The following is a 20,924-nucleotide window of genomic DNA, read 5'->3' on the forward strand; positions in this document are numbered from 1 at the left end:
CTACGATGCCAAAATCTGGTGTCCCCTTCACCTCTCTCCTTCTGTTGGACTTCATAATTGCAGGATCCCAGAAGCTCCGCATCCAAACCGGTCAAAACTCAATGGACCACATTTTACAAGCTTGCATAGCACACTGCACAGTGCTTTGCTAGCCCCGACATCATTGTGAAGTCAGGTGACTGGCGGGCAGCTCCACCCATCCATCAAACTTGGCCCACAGGGTTTAAGGAAGGTCAGACTCCAATTCACTGGTTGGATCCAGTTCCTCACGCCCAATATAGCCAATCAAGCATGATGTTGTTTCTTAAATTAATACACCTGATGTGTTTGTGTATATTCATATATTTATCTGCCAAGTTGAAATGCAACATGGAGTCTAACTTCAAGTTGGGTATTGCAGTGTAAATTAAAAAAATAAGAACGTAGCAACAAACATTTGCTCCAGAGGGAGAGAGAAATCACTGATGTGAAAATGCAAACAGTTGATCCAGTGCTAATTATTACCTTTATATAACAGTTTGTTGTGGTTCTGTTGAAGGTGTTTCTGAATAAAACAAGATATGATAATGACACCAGGGATTGGGTCCCCCGTAGGGATAGCAACATTACCCAGTAATATTGACAGCATGTTCTGTTACCATTACTAAGGAAGATAATGCCTATCAAAACTTATGAGTAACATGTCAAAAGACATGGCTCCCTTCAGGGGAAATTTTTAATTAAGAGAAAAATATTAGATAGCTTTGAAATCCTGTGATGGGCAACCTTTGCTCCCTTACTACTTTCCTTCAGTCATGTTTATTATAAATATGGCAGTTAGACACCTTTATAAACAAATGTCAGGAGTATCCTACCTGCTAGTGGTTGACTGCAATGCTGTCCTTTAGCGGCTCCAGCCCACAAAAGGACACATGGACCTTCTGTCTCTGAGCCCAAACTGGTTGCGTATGTCCCTTCCCCTCCAAGGCCTGCCACATTCTAGAACAAAACAAAGCAGAACAAAAAAAATAATCAAAATACATTTTGGTAAATGTCAGAAACTCTGTGAATGTTGGCATTTCCTGATAATTCTAACATTTCAGGAAGCTGGTAGCACATGCTGACTTTTACTGGGAAATTTCTCCGCCCTCTCAAATGCTTTTTCCTAATGTTCAACTTTCACCGCAAAGTCAAATGATGATATTTTGTGTGGTAGTTGGGTAATGTCCAAAACACACCTTATGACACAAGCCTTTCTGACTGTGTTGCACGTCTCTAGCAACCCTTTTACTCAGCTAGTCCCAATCTTAAGATTAAAGCAACACGAGGAAAAGGGATGTTTCACAAATGAGACATGCAGGAAAACATTGCTCTTGTTCAGGGTTTCATACACACTGTAAATTTTAGTCCAGAGTCTAAACCCGATGCAAAACATTACGAATTACTGTGTTGCTGAAATGTTTTGGAGCAGAAAGGTTAAGCCAGTTTGAGCTTTAGATGAGAGGTGCGTCCTTCTGCTTCCTAAGGAATATTTCGCAGTGAGCCGGGAGAGGGGAGGGGGCTTGGGAAGAAGGGAGAGAATTGGCAGCCCTCTGAGAAGGTCATCTAAATAAATCATCACTAATGAGGCATCTGCCATTTAAAATAAAGCATCATTGCCTTGTCGCTGTGCAATTTCTTACTAAATTAGTTTCCACATATGGCATCAGGTCCAATCTTTTCCTGCCATCGTTGATGCTTTGCGATCACAAAACAAGGCTATCTATGGAAACAAGGCTGTGGGCATCAGTAAACAGATAAGGGCTGTGTCTCAATAGAAATCATTTGGGAAAGCACTCCTCTCTCTGCATTCTCCCCATCCCTCCTGACTCCCTTACATATAAATATGCAATCAGCTGCACTCCCACCCTCACCTCCCCAGGGTGCAGAGAGCGTGTATTTGCTACTACTGCTTTGTCACACTTAGGAAGTGAGAGGGGCTTGGACTGATTACAGGGCTCCCTGCTTCTTTTGATGTCGTGGGTCAAGTAGGAAGAAATTAATGCAGCCCCAGAGACACTCTTACTCTCCTGGTCAATTGCCCCTTATTCTGCCATATTTCGTCAGGAGTACAAAACTAAATTCTCCACAAACATTGGAAAAGGCAAGAATGAGAATTTGTTGTATGTAATTCTTTCTCTCTTTTTTTAACAGAGGCATGATTTAGGGTACATTTTGCTTTGGCTCTGCATTACACAATTTTTAAAACACACAGAGAGAGGGGGGGTGACACAGCTGAACTCTAAACACAGGCTAAGTAATAACAAAGTGGCTTTTTTATTACCTAATATGACATAGATTCCCCTAGGAATAGGTGTGTGGCCTCCAGGAACTCGGCAAACTTAGGGTAAATATACCTCACTGCTGTGTGGTTCAGAGATCCTTGTTATCAGTGTAAAAAAGAAAAATGAAAAAGGTCAGGGGCTTTGAATTAAATGTTTGTTTAGGCATGTCTATCCAGGCATGCAGAAGTTGGCATGTTTTAATCTCTTTCACTATTCATTTTAATTATTTTTAAATATTTTAGTTGTTTTAAACTGTTTTTATTGATCATTTTAATACTTGTTATAAACTGCTCACAGGCTTTACTACCATCAAGTGCCATGTAAATTTTGTTAGATAACAAAAATACCAATTTCCAGTTTCTATCAGATCCCACTCATCCTTAAATTCCCTAACCTGGCCCCACCCTTGAAGCTTTTAAGACGGGGACACTCAATGCATTGCCACCCAGGTGTTATTAAGAGTCCAACTCCCATCAGCTTCAGCCAGCCTAGTTAATGGCCAGTAGTTTTAGTCCACCAGCATTGAAAGAGCTTGCTATGGTGTGCTCCACCCAGTCTATAATTGTGAATGTGGCATAAATAGCTTATTCCACAGTCCCAGTCTTTTGTGGGCATGAGGATGCAGCCATCATTATCCCAGTACATAGATCTGGAGTTTTGGAGACTGCTGTAACCTACTGCTAGGTCTATTTGATTTCTCTGCTCTCTGGCTCATAGCAGCCTTCACTGAAGGTTCTGTGGGAAGTATTGATGCTGACAAACCTTTGTAGATACAATTACATGGATGGTCCCAGCCAATCAGGGATTATGTAGTGAATAGCACAAAGCCACAATGCTACCGTATGTAGCCATTTTTTTCTGCCGTATGACATCATTGCAAATAAACAAAAGCAACTTAGAGAGAAGATAATCGCTGGGAATACTCCCAAATAGGAGGTGCTTTTTGACCATGACACAATTTCACAAAACACATTCAATTATTTCTACTCAGCCATTGATCTCCTCACCAGCAGCACCAATCAGGACGGCATGTAAATGTATCACAGTATGCTCTCTGAATTAGACCACACCCGACTGATAAGTCTTTAGAGAACTACATCAGAGTTTGGAGGACAATGTGTAGAGATGGAAGTGCCGGACATTAATCATATTCGTCCATGTGTCTTTTTTTTCTGCCATGGGGGGCAATGGGGGGGGGAAATAGCAGCATGACTGCCCCAACACTAGCTAATAACATTCTTCTCAAAGTCAATATAAATGTGAAACCAGCCATGCAATACTGGGATCTCATACTGGTCTTTAGAAGCATGCAGATCCCTTGAATATTAAAACCATGCCTTCCCCACAACAAGCCTCAATTTGATAAATTGCAGATTCACTATAGCTCAAAACAAATAAGCAAAATCAATACCTTACTTAATTTCAAGGTTGAAAAACTTTAGACATCACAGGATTGTGGAAATCCATGAAATATTGGGAAAGTGAAATCAAACGATGGTTTCATCTCTGCAAATTCAATGGTTTGGCCTGGTTTGAATAATTGCAAGCATTCAAGAACTGACATGTTACATTCCTGTAAATCATGTCTGTATGTGTGTGCTGTATTTATGATCAATCAGCTAGAACTACAACTACGCCGCTGGATCTAACATTTCTTCCCATTTCCATCCTTTGTTAGCTTTTCATAAATGATCTCCAATGAAGAATAAATGTTGGGCAATGTGAATAAAGGTGAAAGTAATGTTGAGAAGTCCAGGGGAAAGTATGACTTCTTCTGTTCTTACAGCAAATAATAATAATTAATTAAAATTCAGCAGGCATGGAAACTCATCTGCCACTGCCACTCCCTTTTGCAATAAGAGACTAATAACGCTTTTGCGGTTTGTATTTTTGTACTGAGGCTTTTGTTAAGACATTGTTTAGGAAATGCTTAGGAAAAGCACCACATATAAAAATATGAGATTCATATAGATCTATCAATTCTAGGTGCTATTTAGCTTATTTCCCCTTAATTGCAAAGTTTTTCATTTTTAAAAAAATATTTTAAAGGTATCTCCTGCTTATTTCTCAAGGCAGCAGACAAAACAATAAACATCATCCACACTTATGTGCCAACATAAAATCCTAATTTTGCTATTAAAAACCAAAAACAATGACTGTGAGTTGTAACCAGCATTACTCATACTCAGTAGACCCACTGAAATTAATGAACACAATTAATTTAGGACTATTAATTTAAACAGCTGTACTTTGAGCAAAACTTAGTCGGCTACAACCCACTCTCTGGGAATAGTAGTTGAAACAGAAAAGCCTTTTTTTCAAAGGGCAAGTTTTTGTTTGCCACCTAAAACAATGGTGTGTGTGATCTCAGCAGGAAAGACCTTGCACTGGGATGGGGGGAGCCAGAACAGAAAAAGCCCCCTAGCCTTTAGCTGCCAAGCTTCAAGTGATTAAAGAATCTGGAGCACAGTGGTACCTTGGTTCTCAAACGCCTTGGTTCCCAAACTCAAAAAACACGGAAGTGTTCTGGTTTTTGAACGTTTTTTGGAAGCCAAACGTCCAATGTGGCTGTCAGCTATTGTTTCCAGGGTGCCTGCACCAATCAGAAGCTGAGCCTTAGTTTTTGAACATTTTGAAAGTCAAACGGACTTCCGGAACTGATTAAGTTTGGCGCTTTTGTTTTTGCTATTTATTTTGCGTTTTTGAGGCTTTTCCAGTTAATTTGTTTTTGTGAATGTGTGGAACTCAGTTTGGCTACTGATTGATTGATTTGTGTGGCTGCAGAAATGGATAAAAGCCCCCCCATCCAAACAATGACTATCATCAGTACAGGTAAGAAAAAATAATAATTTTTATTTTTATCATCTACAATACTGTCTTATTTATCTTATAGTACAGTACAGTGATTATTGCTTTCATTCTATGGATCAATGTTCTTGTTAGATAGTAAAATTGATGTTAAATTTCTGTTTTAGGGGTTATTTTTAAAAGTCTGGAATGGATTAATCCCCGGTATTTCTATGGGAAAGTGCACCTTGGTTTGGGAATGCTTTGGTTTTGGAACAGAATTCCGGAACGGATTTTGCTTGAGAACCAAGGTACCGCTGCCGTACCTTAGACAGTGACAGGGAGGACTTGTGGAGGAAAGTGGTCATTAAGATACCCAGGTCCCTACCCATTTAGAGCTTCAAAGGTGAAGATTAGCACCTTGAATGGAACCAGAAAACAAGCTGTCTATAGATCAAACAATAATAATATGGTCAAAATGCTTCACTGTGGTCAACACACAACATTTGTGTCAGTGGACGTTTCTGGACCCTTTTCAAGGGCAGCCCTATGTAGAACACACATTACAGGAGATTAATCTGGAAGTTATTACAACACGAAAGACCATGACAAGGTCTGGGACAAGGTTTTGTAAATGGAAAAAGACACTCCTCCCTTGAAACTTTTTTGTTGTTGTTAAGCCTGGAGCCTATCCCTCTGGCTGTTCTCATGGGAAGGCTTTGTGATGTAACATCTTCTCAGGGACATTTCTGAAAGTGCTGCTGCCAGGCTGGGCAGCTGCAGTCCCTTGAGCTGCTGGCAAGCAGTCTGAGAAGCTCAAAGGAAGGAAAACAGCAGTGTAGGATACTGCCGTATGGCGAGTCAGACCATTGATCCATATAGCTCAGTATTGCCTATGCTGACAGATGTTATCTCTCCAGGGTTTCTAGCAGGAGACATTCCCAGTCCTTACCTGGGTATGCCAAGGATTGAACCTGTGAAACTTCAACATGCAGAGCACTGAGTCATGACTGTTCCTCAAGCAACAGAAACAATGAAAAACACTTCAACTCCAAACCTTGCCTTTTTTTCTTTACATTCACCCACTTCACTCAGAAGGAGATGAAAAGGGGTTCCCATCTTTGTGGGGGGAACAAAGAACCCTCAGAAGAAAGGGGCAGTTTTTGGTGCACCTTGGATCATTCAGACATGAGGAATATTGTGTTAGTTTTCCCAATTATTATGCTAGTGCTTCTGTTCTATTTCCTAATGTTCCTTGCACACTGCAGTGCTGTTTGCACTGTGGAACGATGGCTTTTCCACTGATATACCGATCTCTCATGCTAAATATAAGCCACACCAGTAGTGTGGTGTGACACAGAAATGAATGCCACCAGACAACATCACTACTCCTCAGCCTTTCCACACATACATGCTTCTATTCCCCCAGTATTCACACATGAAAAATGGCAGGAAAGAACAATATTCTGGCACTCTGCCCCAAATTTCATCACTTTACTCCCACAATTTTCTGGGTTAACAGGGTTGCAAACAGATTTTTTTTCTTCTTCCTGGAAGTAATTAACACACCAATAAGTGCTAAACCTCCACTATATGCTACTAGATTTCTGGAAGTGGCTCTTGGGGTCATGTTAACGTTCAACTATAATGTGGAAATTAACAGTTAGAGAAATGAAATAAACTGACGTGCAAATGCAGCCCTTTACTTATTTCTGTTCAGAAATCTGGTCTTTTCTAGCCAGTCTTGTTCTTTCGCTTCCTCCCGTCTCTCAAGGTCTAGCATATATTGCTTCTTTCCTCAATTAATCAGCCAGATCACCCTATTCAGTCATCTGGGAGGATTTTAAATCTCAATTTCCTAAATGAAAAAAATATATAAGGGGAGGGGGGAAGCTTAACAGTTCATCCTTCTTAGCCAGAAAGCAACATTCAAGATGAGCTTCAGATGGCTTAGAATAATTACGGCCAGGCTTCAGTTTCACAAATGCTCAAATTACTCGGTTTATGTATCATTTAGATTAAAATATTGTCCAGAAGGTACTGAAGACACACCCCAATCCCCCTTCACATTTTAAGCCTTTATATGTGACCATTATGTGTCTAATATCTATTATTACATGTTGGGTGTGCTTATTAGAAGGGTTCAGGTCAACTATATTTGTCTTGAGCATACACTAGTAAACAAATGGGACTTGCAGTAAAATGTTGACAGCGCAAAGTGCTCTGGCTCAGGATTCCAGCCAGCCAGCCTTTCTGCGGCGTACTACATTTCTTCCATGTCCCCAATTCCTCCCCCCTCAACAGAAACTAAGTGCTCTGTGGCCAATTGACCAGTGGCAATTCAGAAGTGGGCAGGCTAGCAGGCTAGCAGGCTAGCTTAGGGGATGCAGGCAATGCCACATGACACACACAGTTCTGCCTTCCAACACCACACTGCTACTGCACTGCTCACCCAGCATTCGCCGCCTGAGGCAGCTGTCTCACTCGGCCTAACAGTAGGACCGGCCTGTTCCTATTAAAGGAATTTATCTGACCATCATGGTTGGGAAATTAACTTGGAGCACATCTACACAATGCATTTGAAGCACATTGCTCCCCTATACCAAGAATCCTGGGAGTTTGTTAAGGGTGCTGGGAACTATAGCTCTTTGAGGATAAAAACTACAGTTTCCAGTATTATTTTGAGGGGAAGGCGCCATGGCTGTTAAAGTGGTACAAATACGCTTTAGATGTGTGGTGTGCATGTGATCTTTGGCTCTTCCAAGATTACAAAGCAGGTGGATTCCTGCAGCTTATTTGCATCCGGCTTCCCAGCAACCTCCACTTTGCATCTGCTTGGCAACAGCGTGTGTTCTAAGACAGGAATCAGCACCACAGCATTTAGTTCAGCCTTAGCACCCTGTTACGGTTATTATGCAGATAAGCAGAATGTTTATGAAAGAGCTGAGGAAAATGCATGCATAGAATTAAAACGTCCTGCCTGAGTCTGAAATGCTTTTTTGAAGTTAATGAGAACGGCTTTGGACGTTAGAGTGATTATAATTCTTTATTTCTGCTTTGTAAATAAAGTCAGTTGTGGGGGTTTTTCTAGGAGGAGGTTGAGAAAAAGTGAAACTTGAAATATTGTTTTACCTGTCTAAGGCAACTTAGTAAATATTTAATTACATTACTTTAAATAGTGGTAGGTTAAAACAAAGGGGTGGAGCAACCCATAAAAATGCAGTTTGTTTAGTACTTTGATTTTTTTTTATCACACTCATCTGCCTCTTTCTTTTTTATGTATTATTTAGTTAGCTATTCAATTTATATCCTCCACGAGGAGCCCAGGGCAGAAAGCAACAAGTGATAAAGCAATAAAATAAATATTCAAAACAATTCCCAGTCTGGGAAAGATCTCATCTTAAAAGCACGCACGTTCAAAGTCCGGCCCAGGGGCCTAATTCGGGCTGCTGGTCAATTTAATCCGGCCCCTGTGGCAGTTTATTTCCTGGTGTAAAATTTTGAAAAAAGCTGAACAACTTCAATCCCAAAAAAAGCTGAACAGTGTGGTGTAGTGGTTAAGAGCGGTAGACTCGTAATCTGGTGAACTGAGTTCGTTTCCCCACTCCTCCACATGCAGCTGCTGGGTGACCTTGGCTTGTCACACTTCTCTGAAGTCTCTCAGCCTCACTCACTTCACACAGTGTTTGTTGTGGGGGAAGAAGGGAAAGGAGATTGTTAGCCACTTTGAGACTCCTTAGGGTAGTGATAAAGCGGGATATCAAATATAAATTTTGGGTGGAAATCCCCCCAAAAGCACAACAACTTCAATCCAAAAAAAGCTCCACAACTTTGGTGTTAAATCTTTAAAAATGCTCCACAACCTCAGTCATAAAGAAGGTCAACAACTTCAATCCTAAGGAAAGCTCAGCAACTTCAATCCTTTTTTTTTTTTAGGGGGGGGGGAGGTCAACAACTTCGGGGTTAAATCCTTTAAAAATCTCAACAACTTTGGTTGGCCCTCACACCTGTTTCACTTCATCAAATCTGGGCCTCTTTGAATAAAGTTTTGACACCCCTGGCTTAAAAGGCTGGTTGAGATAGGAAGGTGTTCCGTAGGTGCTGAAAAGACAATAGGAATAGTATCTGTCTAATATTCAAGGGGAGATGATTCCAAGGGGCAGGTCACTAAAGGCCAGACTCCAACATTGTACAGAGCAGATCTCCTGATAAGAGGTTATCTGCAGAAGGCTCTCACCTGCAGAGCACAATGATGAAATGGGTATATAAGGAGTGAGATGATCTTTCAGGTATCTGGTCCAAAGCTGTACAGGAATTCATATGCCAAAACCAGCTTGAACTTAGCTCTGCAGCTAATGGCCAGCCAGTGCAATTCTTTCAACAGTAGGGTTAGACGCTAGCAAAATCTTACCCCAGAAAAAAATGTTATAAATTTTATTTAAAACAATAATGAAAGGTGAGCTGGCATACTATGCAGGTGAGGGAAAAGTAGTATAGTAAAACCCACAAAAAGTCTGAGAAATCTCAAACTTGACAAAGAATTGAGTGTGTGTGAGAGAGAGCTTAATACATGCAAAGCACCATATGTCAAATAATCCTACCTCCATATGTGCTTTGATAGGTTCTGATGTGGCTTTACTGACACAGAAAGCAGTCTTGCAGTGGAAGAAAACAATCACAGTAAATAATATGCGCTCAATATGCCATGACAGTAAAAAATGGGAAAGGCTTGTTAAGAATTCTTAGAAAAGGGATTAAAAAGTATCATGATAATTGCACAAAGAGAGGGTGTGTCTGAATTTGGAACAGTCTGTACATTTCTGATAGCCCGTTTCCAAAAGGATATATTGGAAATAAAGAAGGTAACATAAATGATCCAAGGGAATCTATCAGTTCTTAACTAACAATGCCATTCTATTCTTGTCTACCCAAAAGTAAGTCCCCTTATGCAGAGCTCTGCAGCCTAAGAAAGAATTAGGATGTGTGCTCCAGCACATCCAACAACATCTGGAGGGCCACAGATTCCCCACTCCTGCGTCAAACTGTTGAGAATGGTTGCTTTGCAAGTAAGGTTAGTGAAGGGAGAATGTAATGTAAGATGGTATGGGAAGTGTGACTGCAGAAATATGATTTCTTCTCTCTCCCACACATGCACAAATACAAGAACTCAAGGTCATCAAGTGAGAACTGAGAGACTGTTTTGGAAAAGAACATATGGAACTCAATGAGCGAGGATGTCATGATGGCCACAAATAAACATGGTAATAGCTTTTTTAAAGGATTAGTTGTGTTAATGAAGGATAGGTCAACTGGGAGAAGAACACACAAGTACTGGTGCCAATGTAGTTTTTTATCTCTTTTTGTCTCTAAGGTCAGAGTTATGCTATAGCTTTATGATAAAACTGGCAAAAGATATAATCCATTTTCATCACTGCAATTAGAAATGCAATCTTCGTTTTCATTTATAATAAACTGGAGGGTGTTGATTCCATAGGGGAAGACAAGCCTGCTGGCAAACTTCCTGGGTAAGGCTTTGCCAGCTTGCTGCCCTCCAGATGTTTTGGACTGCAACTCCCATCAGCCCAAGCAAGCACAGTTTAGGAAAGCCTGTTCTAGGAGATGTGGCTGGCCTCTAGGGACAAATTGCTGAGGTAGGTAATTGGAAAGGTAACAGCCTTCCATATATCCATATAAGATGTGCCCCAAAGGAAGGATGAATGCACATAATTCTGAGGACAAGGGCAGCCAACGTGGTGGTCTCTAGATGCTGTGGACCACAACTCTCATCAGCGCCAGCCAGCATGGCCAATGGAGTTGCAGTCCATGTGGGCAATTACTGTATGGGAAAGCCCCATACCAAGTGCAGAAAACCATTTGTCTAGACCTAATAGCTTACGGATGCCCCATTCTTGAACTTTAAATTCATATGGGATGTTATGTGAGAATGTGTAACTGGCTTGAAGAAGTCCAAAGCATTGAAATGCTCCAAGTGGCACTTGAACGCACATCCATCTGGCTATAACCTTAGGCTGATAAAAGGTAGACTGTTGGAGTGGTGTTCCATCACAAGTCACCTTGACTATACTAGTGGAATAGGCTGTCTAAAGTTCTGCTGAAAACCTAGGGTTGCACCTTTCTCTAGCCCACAAGTGCCATGCTCTATTCATTCTTCTGTAATGGGTGTTATTAAAAGAAACTTCAAATGCATCTCTCTTAGCTAGTGTCCTCTCCTGTCTTGTGTGCTGCTGCTGATGGGAATTTCAATTAAAATATATTTCTCAATTATATCTATTATAATAAACTATACGAGCACGTGTTTTTGCATCCTCCATTTATGCCTAATTAATCATTCTAGGACTGCCAGTACAGGGAGCAGCAAAGTCAACCTCGTCTGTGAGAAGTACTAAAAGCAGGACATATTTATTATGCTTAACTGCTTAAATTATAAAAAGGGCACGCTTACAGCTCAATGGGAATTTGTGTGTGTTGTGTTTGCAAGTAAGTGCTTTCCCTGATTGACTAAAGAAGCATCTTAAAGTCTTTAAAGGATAACAGGGCTCTGTTGCTGAGTAACTCACTTTAAAAAAAAAAGTTAATTAAGCTTTTGGTCTGATATACTGTTTCCTACTTGGAAAAGACAAGGTATTGCTTCACTTGGAAAACTTAAAAGTGGAAACTGCTTCCCCAAAGCTGATAATCTTTCTTATCAGATTAATGCAACATTTATATTTAGAGTGAAACAGCAACAACCCAATATTACAATGTATGGCTAACAACTCTACCCAACCCCCCAAACTGAAAAAAGGCAGGATTTAATATGGAATGCTAACTCAAAAATTATGGCAACCAACCAGTTACTAAACGAAAATGAACACTCAATCCCAACTAACCAACCAATGACCCGACCCTCATCTCTCTAAATTAAAACAGTCCAGATTTCATATATTACACTTACACAAAATGGTTTCAAAATAACTAGCTATCAACTGACCCAGTATTTTTTGTCCCCTGACTACATCTTCTACTACTACTACTAAAGCCTCACCTTTAATCAATGGACAATTTGCATACATTTAAATTACTTTTCATATGTTAATACATTATAGCTGGTTTTAACTCTGAGAAGTGGCAGCCTTGGTACACATAGGGACCATTGTGAAATAATATAATCCCATTTTTCCCATTTTCAAATGTAGATTTATATCCCCGAAAGCATAAGCATTTTCATTGCAATTTATAGTAGCTTCCATGCAGTAGTTATAACAGGCAGAATGTGTGAGGGGAAAGAAGAAGAAATGAGCTCATAAAAGCCTCTGAAAAAATATACACTCCAGATCACGTGCAACATAAGAGAAGAGACATAAACACTTGATGGGTCCAGAAAGGCTATGCTGCAGATATGACTGCACGCAATTGTTTATACACTCCTTTGCAGAGAGTTTTTCTACAGAGAAAAAGGCCCCCCTATATTTTTCCTTCCTCTGCAATCATTAGACATTGACAGTACTCAAGAGTAGTGGGGGCTGGGGCATTTGGAGACTGATAGGTCGGAAGGCAGAAAGACTGACTGAAGATGAAGCCAGAGCCAATGACAGCTGCAACCAACTATTTCTACCTTTGTCCCTGTCTTCCTGTCTGCTGATTTCTACAAGGGCAACACTGAGACTAAGGAGGAGAAGGCTGCGAGCCAGTGCCACCTCCTGAAATGATTGTGAGTAAGAAGGTAGGCAGGTGGGTGGGGATGCCTGGGCCAGCCCAAGACATTTTGCCACCTGAGGCAAGCCCCATCCCTGCCAGGGAAGAATGCATGGCTGAAGGTCTACATCAGGAACAAGGGGGGGGGGGGAGAGAGAGATAAAGATATCCATTGGGAACAAGGGTGGGAGGACACCAGCAGCACCTCCTATTTGACAAGAGGGGGTGTTGCTGAGGAGATTTGACCTCCAAGGAGCATGCTGTATAGTAGCTGCACCAGGCAAGACTCTTCAGAATCACGTGGAACTATATTGTTCTTGCCAACACAGCAGAAGGCATGAATGTAATGTTGATGCTTCTCAATCAAGATGCAGCAGGTGCTGCACGTAGGAGATGTAGAGTTCATTCTTATATCTTCCTCATGCATTCAAAATAATGCACGGCAGCTTAAAATGGAGACAGAGGCCATACACAAATGCTCATTGCCCCTGCCCTCAGAATCCCTGCTCATGCCTAGAACACCCCCTCCCCATCGTTCCTGTGCTGAGTGGAAAGGTTTGAAATGGGTTTGTAAATGCTTTGTTCTTCCTCATCAGTTTCTGATTTTGAGCAAGAAGCTGCTGCTCTTTAGACCAAGTTAGAAGGCAGAGGGTATCTGTCAGCAGTCATCAAATCAGCAAGGAAGATCTATCTTCTCTAACAACATTTATGTACCACTTGTTAAAACAAAATACGGTACCTCCAAGTGGTCTACCATCAATAACATAGGAGCTTTTTGTTCCTTGTGATTGCCTGCAGAACAATAGGAAAGTCTCAGTTTTGTAGTCTCCCTTCTCGTTTTCTTATTAAAAGTTGATAAAGAGAAATGTCTCAAATATGCCAAAATGAGGAAATGTTTTATTGTAGATATGTGTCTAACATGTTTCAGCATGATTGCCTTATCAAGAGCTTATTCTCTCATTTCTTTGCAACTTTAACCAAGAAAGCTCTGTTACGAAAGAATTTGCATGGCAAAAGCGGAACTTCCTGGTTTTTGTGCTGACTAAAAGTTAACACAGCGTTATTAATAAATATTGGTTTACTTCTACTAATACCTATACAAGAGCATAGGTGTAACTATGCCCAAGGGACATTATTCATGTGGTCATTGTGTGCTTTGTAAACGTATTCCTAAATACAAGTCCTTCACTAATCCTGTGGATAAAAGGGTTTATTCCGTTTGCCGTTTCTCAACCTCCTGCCGCACCTCCAACATTATGTACACTACAGAATGTGCATGTCACAAACTCTACATTTAAAAAAATGAAAACCTCACTTTTAATCAGTGTCTAGTAGGCACAGATAAAGTTTTCAATGGGCCTAATTAGTTCTCTTTGTATACAGAAAATAATAATAATAATAATAATAATAATAATAATAATAATAAATTTTATTTATATCCCGCCCTCCCCAGCCGAAGCTGGGCTCAGGGCGGCTAACAACAATCAAAATAGTTCAACATTCTAAAAAACATTCATTATAAAATTAATTAAAATCAAATTAAAATCAAATTAACATGTGTAAAAAAAAGTGGGAATCAGTCTGTCTCTTTGTTATCCTTGCATATGTTTACTCATGAAAAAAACCGTTCAATGTGGTAGCGTATATTTCTTCCCTTTCCTTCTTTCTTTAAGGTGCATTGCTCAATTCACCATCTGGAACTTGTTAGCAGTTCTATAAGGAAGACTTTCTACATTCAATCCTCCTCATGGGGCTGCATAGACTGCTAGTATTCCTGCAAGCTGATTTAGTCATCTGAGAGTGTTTGAAAGCTGAAGGTGTTTATTGGATTCATTTTCAGAATGGCAACTTAGATTTGTTGGTCTGATTTATTTATTTTTAAGGGTGTTGGCACAAACACTTGTGTCTATGTAAATCAAACACACAAGGTAATTTACCTGTCAAGGAGAGGCCCACTCCTCCCACCCCAGCATTGCATCTTGACAGGTTCCTTTGAATGAACGAACAGGGCTGTTGCTTCAAATGGGGTCAAGTTACTAGGGCACTTTCCTGGCAGGTGGGTCAATGTTGCTTCCCGGGAAAGGCGAGGCAGTGGGGAGGTTGGTATAGTGCAAAAACTAGCAGGAATGCCAGATTGGCTCTGCCCATGGGTACAGGAAGCATCTGGAGTCTCCTGGTAACCTTACGCATATTTTTCTGAGGAAGGCAGGAAGATAATAAATGTGGCAAACCAATTGAACAGTGCCAGGACATATGAGGCAGAACCGCAGTAGCCTATTAAGGCTGCATTCTATACACACTTACCTAGGAGTAAGCCTCATTGAATTCAGTCAAACTTCAAGTGATGCAGGAGATCTGGGTTTCCAAAAATCTGTTTCTTCCATTAAAAACAGTCATAATGTAGTCATATTTGGACCATTGGGGAAGAGTGAATTAATTGCTTTCTCCATGCCTTATCTCCCAACTTAATTTCCCCCTTGAAGCTATTAACAGTGGAGGAGGAAGGGGAAATACATGCAGTTTATGTCAGGGAAACTGCATAGGGCAAAGGGTTAAATCACCCCTCACACAGCTTTATTACCCTGATCCAAAAAAGCATGGGTTTTTAATTAGATAGATAGATAGATAGATAGATAGATAGATAGATTCTTTATTGTCATTACACAAGTGCAACATTGCACAAGTGCAACGAAATTGGATGCCATCCCTTAAAAAACAACAAAAGCAAAACAACAACAACAACCAAACAAACCACATTCCAGCCACACCCACACCCACACCCATCAAACTCCCAGGTCACACTATCGAGTTACAGCATTCAAAAAGGCCACAGCTCTTGGATAGAAACTATTTTTCAGTCTATTTGTCCTTGACTTGATGTTTCTATATCTCCTGCCAGAAGGCAATAGTGCAAACAGACTGTATCCCGGGTGAGATGAATCCTGCAGGATGTTGTTTGCTTTCCTAAGACAACGGGAACCGTACAGTTCTTCCAAAGATGGGAGAGGATGACCAATAATCCTTTGGGCTGTGGTTATGACCTTCTGGAGCACCTTCCTCTCCCTAGCTGTACAACTGGAGAACCAAGCACAAATACAGTATGTGAGAATGCTCTCTATGGAGCCTCGATAGAAGGACACCAGCAGTCTCTCACTCAGATTGTTCTTCTTTAAAAGTCTGAGGAAATAAATTCTCTGCTGGGCCTTCTTCACCAGAGCAGTGGTATTTGCGCTCCAAGTCATGCCCTGATCGATAGTCACTCCCAAAAACCTGAATTCCGCCACCCTCTCCACCCGTTCCCCGTTGATATACAAGGGCTGAATGTCCGCCTTTTTTTCCCTGTAATCCACCACCAATTCCTTGGTCTTAGCCGTATTAAGAGCCAGATTGTTCTCTCCACACCAAACACAGAGCCGCTCCACCTCGTCCCGATAGGCGGACTCATCCCCTCCTGAAATGAGCCCCACCACCGTAGTGTCATCAGCAAACTTGATGATTTTGTTGCTGGAATAGATGGCTGTACAGTCATACGTATAGAGAGTATAGAGCAGGGGACTCAACACACAACCCTGTGGTGAGCCGGTGTTAAGGCTAAGAGCTGTGGACATATGTGACCCTACTCTAACCCTCTGAGAACGTTCTGACAAAAAATCCAAAACCCAGAGACAGGTGGAGTTGGAGAGTCCAATCGCCTCTAGCTTGGACACCAGTCTATGGGGGAGGATAGTGTTAAAAGCAGAGCTAAAATCCACAAACAGCAGCCTCACATAACTCCCCGGCTGCTCCAGATGGGACAGAGCAGCATGGAGAGTGGTGGTGATAGCGTCTTCTGTGGATCTATTTGCCCTGTATGCAAACTGATAGTTGTCAAAAGTTGATGGAAGACAGGAAATAATGTGACGGCGCACCAGTTTCTCAAAACACTTCATGATGATTGGAGTCAGTGCAACTGGTCTGTAGTCATTCAAACTACTGATTGTGGGTTTTTTAGGCAGAGGAACAATAGTTGACGACTTCAGGCAGGGTGGGACAATAGACTGGTGTAAGGACTTGTTGAAGATCTTAGTAAAGACCCTCGCCAGCTGATCCGCACAGCCCTTCAACACCTTTCCAGTGATGCCATCAGGTCCAGCAGCCTTCCTCGGATTCACCATCCTCAATACCTGTCTCACCTCGTGCTCCTCTACAGTGAATGAGGGGCCCCTATGGGCTGGTGGCTGTAATACCGGCGTCTCAGGTGACTCCTTCTCGAAGCGAGCAAAGAAGAGGTTAAGCTCCTCCGCCAGCAAAGGGTCACCGTCGACAGCACCAAGGTTAGGTTTGTAGTTGGTAATATGCTGAATCCCCTGCCACATCTGTCTTGTGTTGTTGCTCCTTAAATTATCCTCAATCCTTAAAGGAAAGGACATAGGGAAATCCATCCTATGTAGTATGAATATCTGAGTGGGTGTTTTTACATATTGTACGTTGACATTGTCAATCAAAGTTTAGTCCTTTATTTATTGTTAGCTTTACTAATCAAGTCTCCAATTCTTCCCCATGGCTTCTTGTAGCAATGGCTCCAATTTCTGGAAAGCCACGATAAGTGAATGTGGGCTTTGGCACGGAATTAAATGCTAAGCAAACATTGGAAGCAATCCACTCAGCACAGAAGCTGCCCATCTGTATTCATTTCCATGGGGGTCTATGCAGGGCAATGATGTCTGCACACCAGTGGTGCCCTGTGGATTGCATCAATGGCCTGGACTCGTTAAGAGCGATGTTGCTTAATGGCAGCAGTGACAGAAACTGCCTTCCAGATGACTTGAGTCTTTGTAGGTCAGTTCTCTTCAAATTAGGTCTCTTCCTCAAGGCCCATTATCTTAAATTGCAGGTGATATAACCAGTAATGCCAGCTACTAACCCACATTTCAGTAATCCCATTATGCTTATAGCAGAGGGCTAAGTGTCCGGGAAATTGCAATCCAAATGGTATGAAATGAATGAAGTAAATATTGTTCACTTCTCCGATTCTGAAGGGTTCTCATGTTCCATATTCTTGTTCTGATGATTCCGTCCCCTCCATGAAAGCAGTTCCTTCACCGTTGTATTAGAATGGTATGAACGATGGGTGGCCTTGTCTAACTTTGGAAATACTCCTGTGCAGTGGCAGACCTACCATTTTGGGGGCCTGAAGCTTGAACTGTTATGGGGACCCCTTTGCAACCTACAACAAGGTCTCGATAACCACTGTTATCTTATTCAATGGGGTGGTTCCAAGACAGATCACCGCAACTTTAAAAAATTGATTACTACATCCTGCTACATTAACTACTTCCTCTCTTTCCTTGGAGGTTTTTAAGCAGAGGTTGGATACCTGTCTCATGGATGCTTTAGCTGAGATTCTTGCCTTGCAGGGGGTTGGACTAGATAATGACCCTTGGGCACCTTCCAACTCTATGTTTCTATGATCTCAGATTTTGATTAAAATTGCTGTACAGTGGTACCTCGGGTTACATACGCTTCAGGTTACAGACTCCGCTAACCCAGAAATATTACCTCGGGTTAAGAACTTTGCTTCAGGATGAGAACAGAAATCATGCTCCAGCGGTGCGGTGGCAGCAGAAGGCCCCATTAGCTAAAGCGGTGCTTCAGGTTAAGAACGTACCTCCGGAACGAATTAAGTACTTAACCCGAGGTACCACTGTACTGGATTATCTCACATGTCAAAGTCACTGGTGTGAACAAAAGTTTCTTATGCCTTACAATTTTCAAGTTTTTGCAACTCAAATTGGATCTACTCGACCCATTTTTTTAAAAAGCAATGTGGAGTAAAGTAACTTCTGGAGCCCCTCTGAGATTAGGAGCCCTGAAGCTTAGGCTTCGTTAGTTTCACAGTAGATCTGCCCCTGCTCCTGTGCATCTGTTGGTCTTTTGCAATCAGGGCCATAGCTACTGGGAACTAGTCAGGTTTTTGGTCCTGGGTGAAGCCCCCATTGAAGCTCCCAGCCTGTGTGTGTGTGTGTGTGTGTGCAAATGCGCATGGGGGTTCCAAACTGGGTCTTTGACCCAAGGGAAATAAAGCCTAGTTTCACCCCTGGTTGCAACCACCTTTACTTAGGCCTGGAGGACAGTCGTGACCCAACAAACTAGTCACAGGCCTATTTGGCACATTTCATAGGCATGAAACCCATGACCTTTGGTGGCAGGTATAGGCTCTGGAGCAGTGCTATTTTTCTAGCAAAAGAGGTGCCAGAACTCACCATGAACACCTCTCTTGTTCTCTTAGAATGGCAATGGTGCCATTCTAGAATGTGAGGTGCCAGAACTAAGTTCCAGTGAGTACCTGCTGGAAAAAAGGCGTGACTATTACATGGGGATGGAGGGAAATTTGAGTCCATTCACATTTAAAGATGAACATTCCAAAACCATACACAAACACATCTTTCAAAATCCAAAATATGTGCTGCCCTTCTCCAGCTATGTAATGTGTACAAAAATGCATATACTAGGGTAAAGTGTGCATTAAAATGCTTACATTTGTGAGAGTAGCATGCAAATGCTTGACCACAGGATTGGGCAAGCTTGACCACAGTAGTTTACTCCAACACTGGATTACTGCAATGGGCTTCCCTTTGAAAGCTGATGCAGAAATGAGGGCAACTGAACTTAGAATGGGAAAAATGAGAACCTGAGAGACAGACTCGCCCATCCCTGATGACTAGTTAGTCTAAACTAGCCCATAGTGGTGGGAGTTTCTCATGGCTTTTGTGATTTCTATTAACCATAAGACATTTACATGGAATTGTGAGAACCACCGTAGATGCTCTGAAACAAATGCACAATTATAAGAGTCATGGAGAGAAAGAGTAAGAGAGAAAATGAAACATTTCTTCTTCAATTTACTTCAGCAATGCCTTTTTCACAAGAGTGATGCATAAGGAATTTTTGTATGTTTGTTTCAGAATTTCATCCATACCCATTACTGAAACTCTTACTTGGTTTGCCTTTCATTTGTCAAAATCTAGTTTGCTTCATGTTTTATTCATTAGTAATTACTTTGTTAAAGTACTCGCATTCATCTTAAGTTCTTTCTTTCTTTCTTTCTCTCTTTCCTTCTCTCTTTCTTTTAATTTTTGCAAAAGCAATGGTGGCAGTAGTGCAGTGAGCTGTCTTTTGTCTCAGCAGCCAGCACCCCGATTCCCAAGAACACCTCAGAACAACATCCAGAGCATCCTAGGAAGAACAAAATGGCAGCCACTGGGAGTGTCCAGTGTCAGAAGTTAAGTCAAAAGAAAAAGGGAAATTGAAGACAGTCCTCACACCACAGCAGAACCACAAATGGAAGAAATTGGTTCCCAAACAGACTCCTCTGCATTCATTTCCCAACATATGGAAATTGGGCTGAACGGGTCCTGTTCTGTTCAGTTTCCCACTCGTTCTGAAACAAATGCACACCCTTCATTTGCAGTATGCTATTCTGTTTCTTGTAACCACTGTAAGGCTCGGGCAGAAAGCGCTGATTGCGCTGCTCTTTCCATGCCATGGGCCACCCCTGCAAGGTTCATGGTGTTCACGTAAAGACCTCATTCTCATTCCTAATATATGTAGTTAAAACAGCCTTCCTCTCCAAAGGCTTATAAAAAATTAAAAAGGATCGATAAAGTATACTTTGGAAGAAAAACGGTTTGTCTAGGCAATGTAATTCTCATTATCCAAATCTTCTGAAATGAAACCTCCTGGGGCAAAAGGCTGAGCAATTTGGGGCATATGCAGCTTATTTTCAGGTATATAAGCCTTTTGGCAGTCACATTTAAGTGGTGTTTGTTTTGGTTCGGTTTCTTCTGCTTCCACATTCATTTGCAGGGTTTACGAGAAAAACTTCGTGTTTCTGTGGTGAAGCACAGAAATAGATTCATTTGCTTTGTGCTCTCCTTTCTCACAGGCATTTGGCAGAGCGGTTCACATGGCTAAGGAGGGGCATGTTTCTGAATGAGAGGTCTAGCCCAAGGCAGCAACAGAGCACTGCTGCTAGCATATTCCCCCCCCCCTCTCTCTCTCTCTATATATAAATAATATCCCCTTTGGGTAGTAATAAATTGCAAACGTTTATGAACTTTAGTTACTGGAAACTAGAGGAAGTTACCCATAGGTAATGCG

At 41.6% G+C, this 20,924-nt stretch overlaps 3 long non-coding RNA genes across 4 annotated transcripts in view; 2 read left to right on the forward strand and 1 right to left on the reverse strand.

The window, feature by feature from the left end:
* Positions 1 to 6,127, forward strand: part of LOC309378490 — a 203,943-nt gene extending 197,816 nt beyond the window's left edge. The window contains exon 9 of the long non-coding RNA XR_014172101.1: positions 6,011 to 6,127. This is a non-coding gene — a long non-coding RNA (uncharacterized lncRNA). The remainder of the gene's footprint in view (positions 1 to 6,010) is intronic.
* LOC309378493 overlaps positions 1 to 20,924 on the reverse strand; it is a 217,185-nt gene that overhangs the window by 74,940 nt on the left and 121,321 nt on the right. For both annotated transcript variants that reach the window (XR_014172106.1, XR_014172107.1), the window contains exon 3: positions 855 to 978. This is a non-coding gene — a long non-coding RNA (uncharacterized lncRNA). The remainder of the gene's footprint in view (positions 1 to 854; positions 979 to 20,924) is intronic.
* LOC309378497 lies at positions 9,973 to 20,064 on the forward strand. The gene is made up of 7 exons (XR_014172111.1): positions 9,973 to 10,161; positions 10,585 to 10,741; positions 11,446 to 11,588; positions 12,743 to 12,801; positions 14,459 to 14,602; positions 17,339 to 17,603; positions 19,953 to 20,064. It is a non-coding gene; the product is annotated as an uncharacterized lncRNA (long non-coding RNA).

This window comes from Podarcis melisellensis (genome assembly GCF_964234715.1).
Source record: "Podarcis melisellensis genome assembly, chromosome: 10".
Classification (NCBI taxonomy): Eukaryota; Metazoa; Chordata; class Lepidosauria; order Squamata; family Lacertidae; genus Podarcis; species Podarcis melisellensis.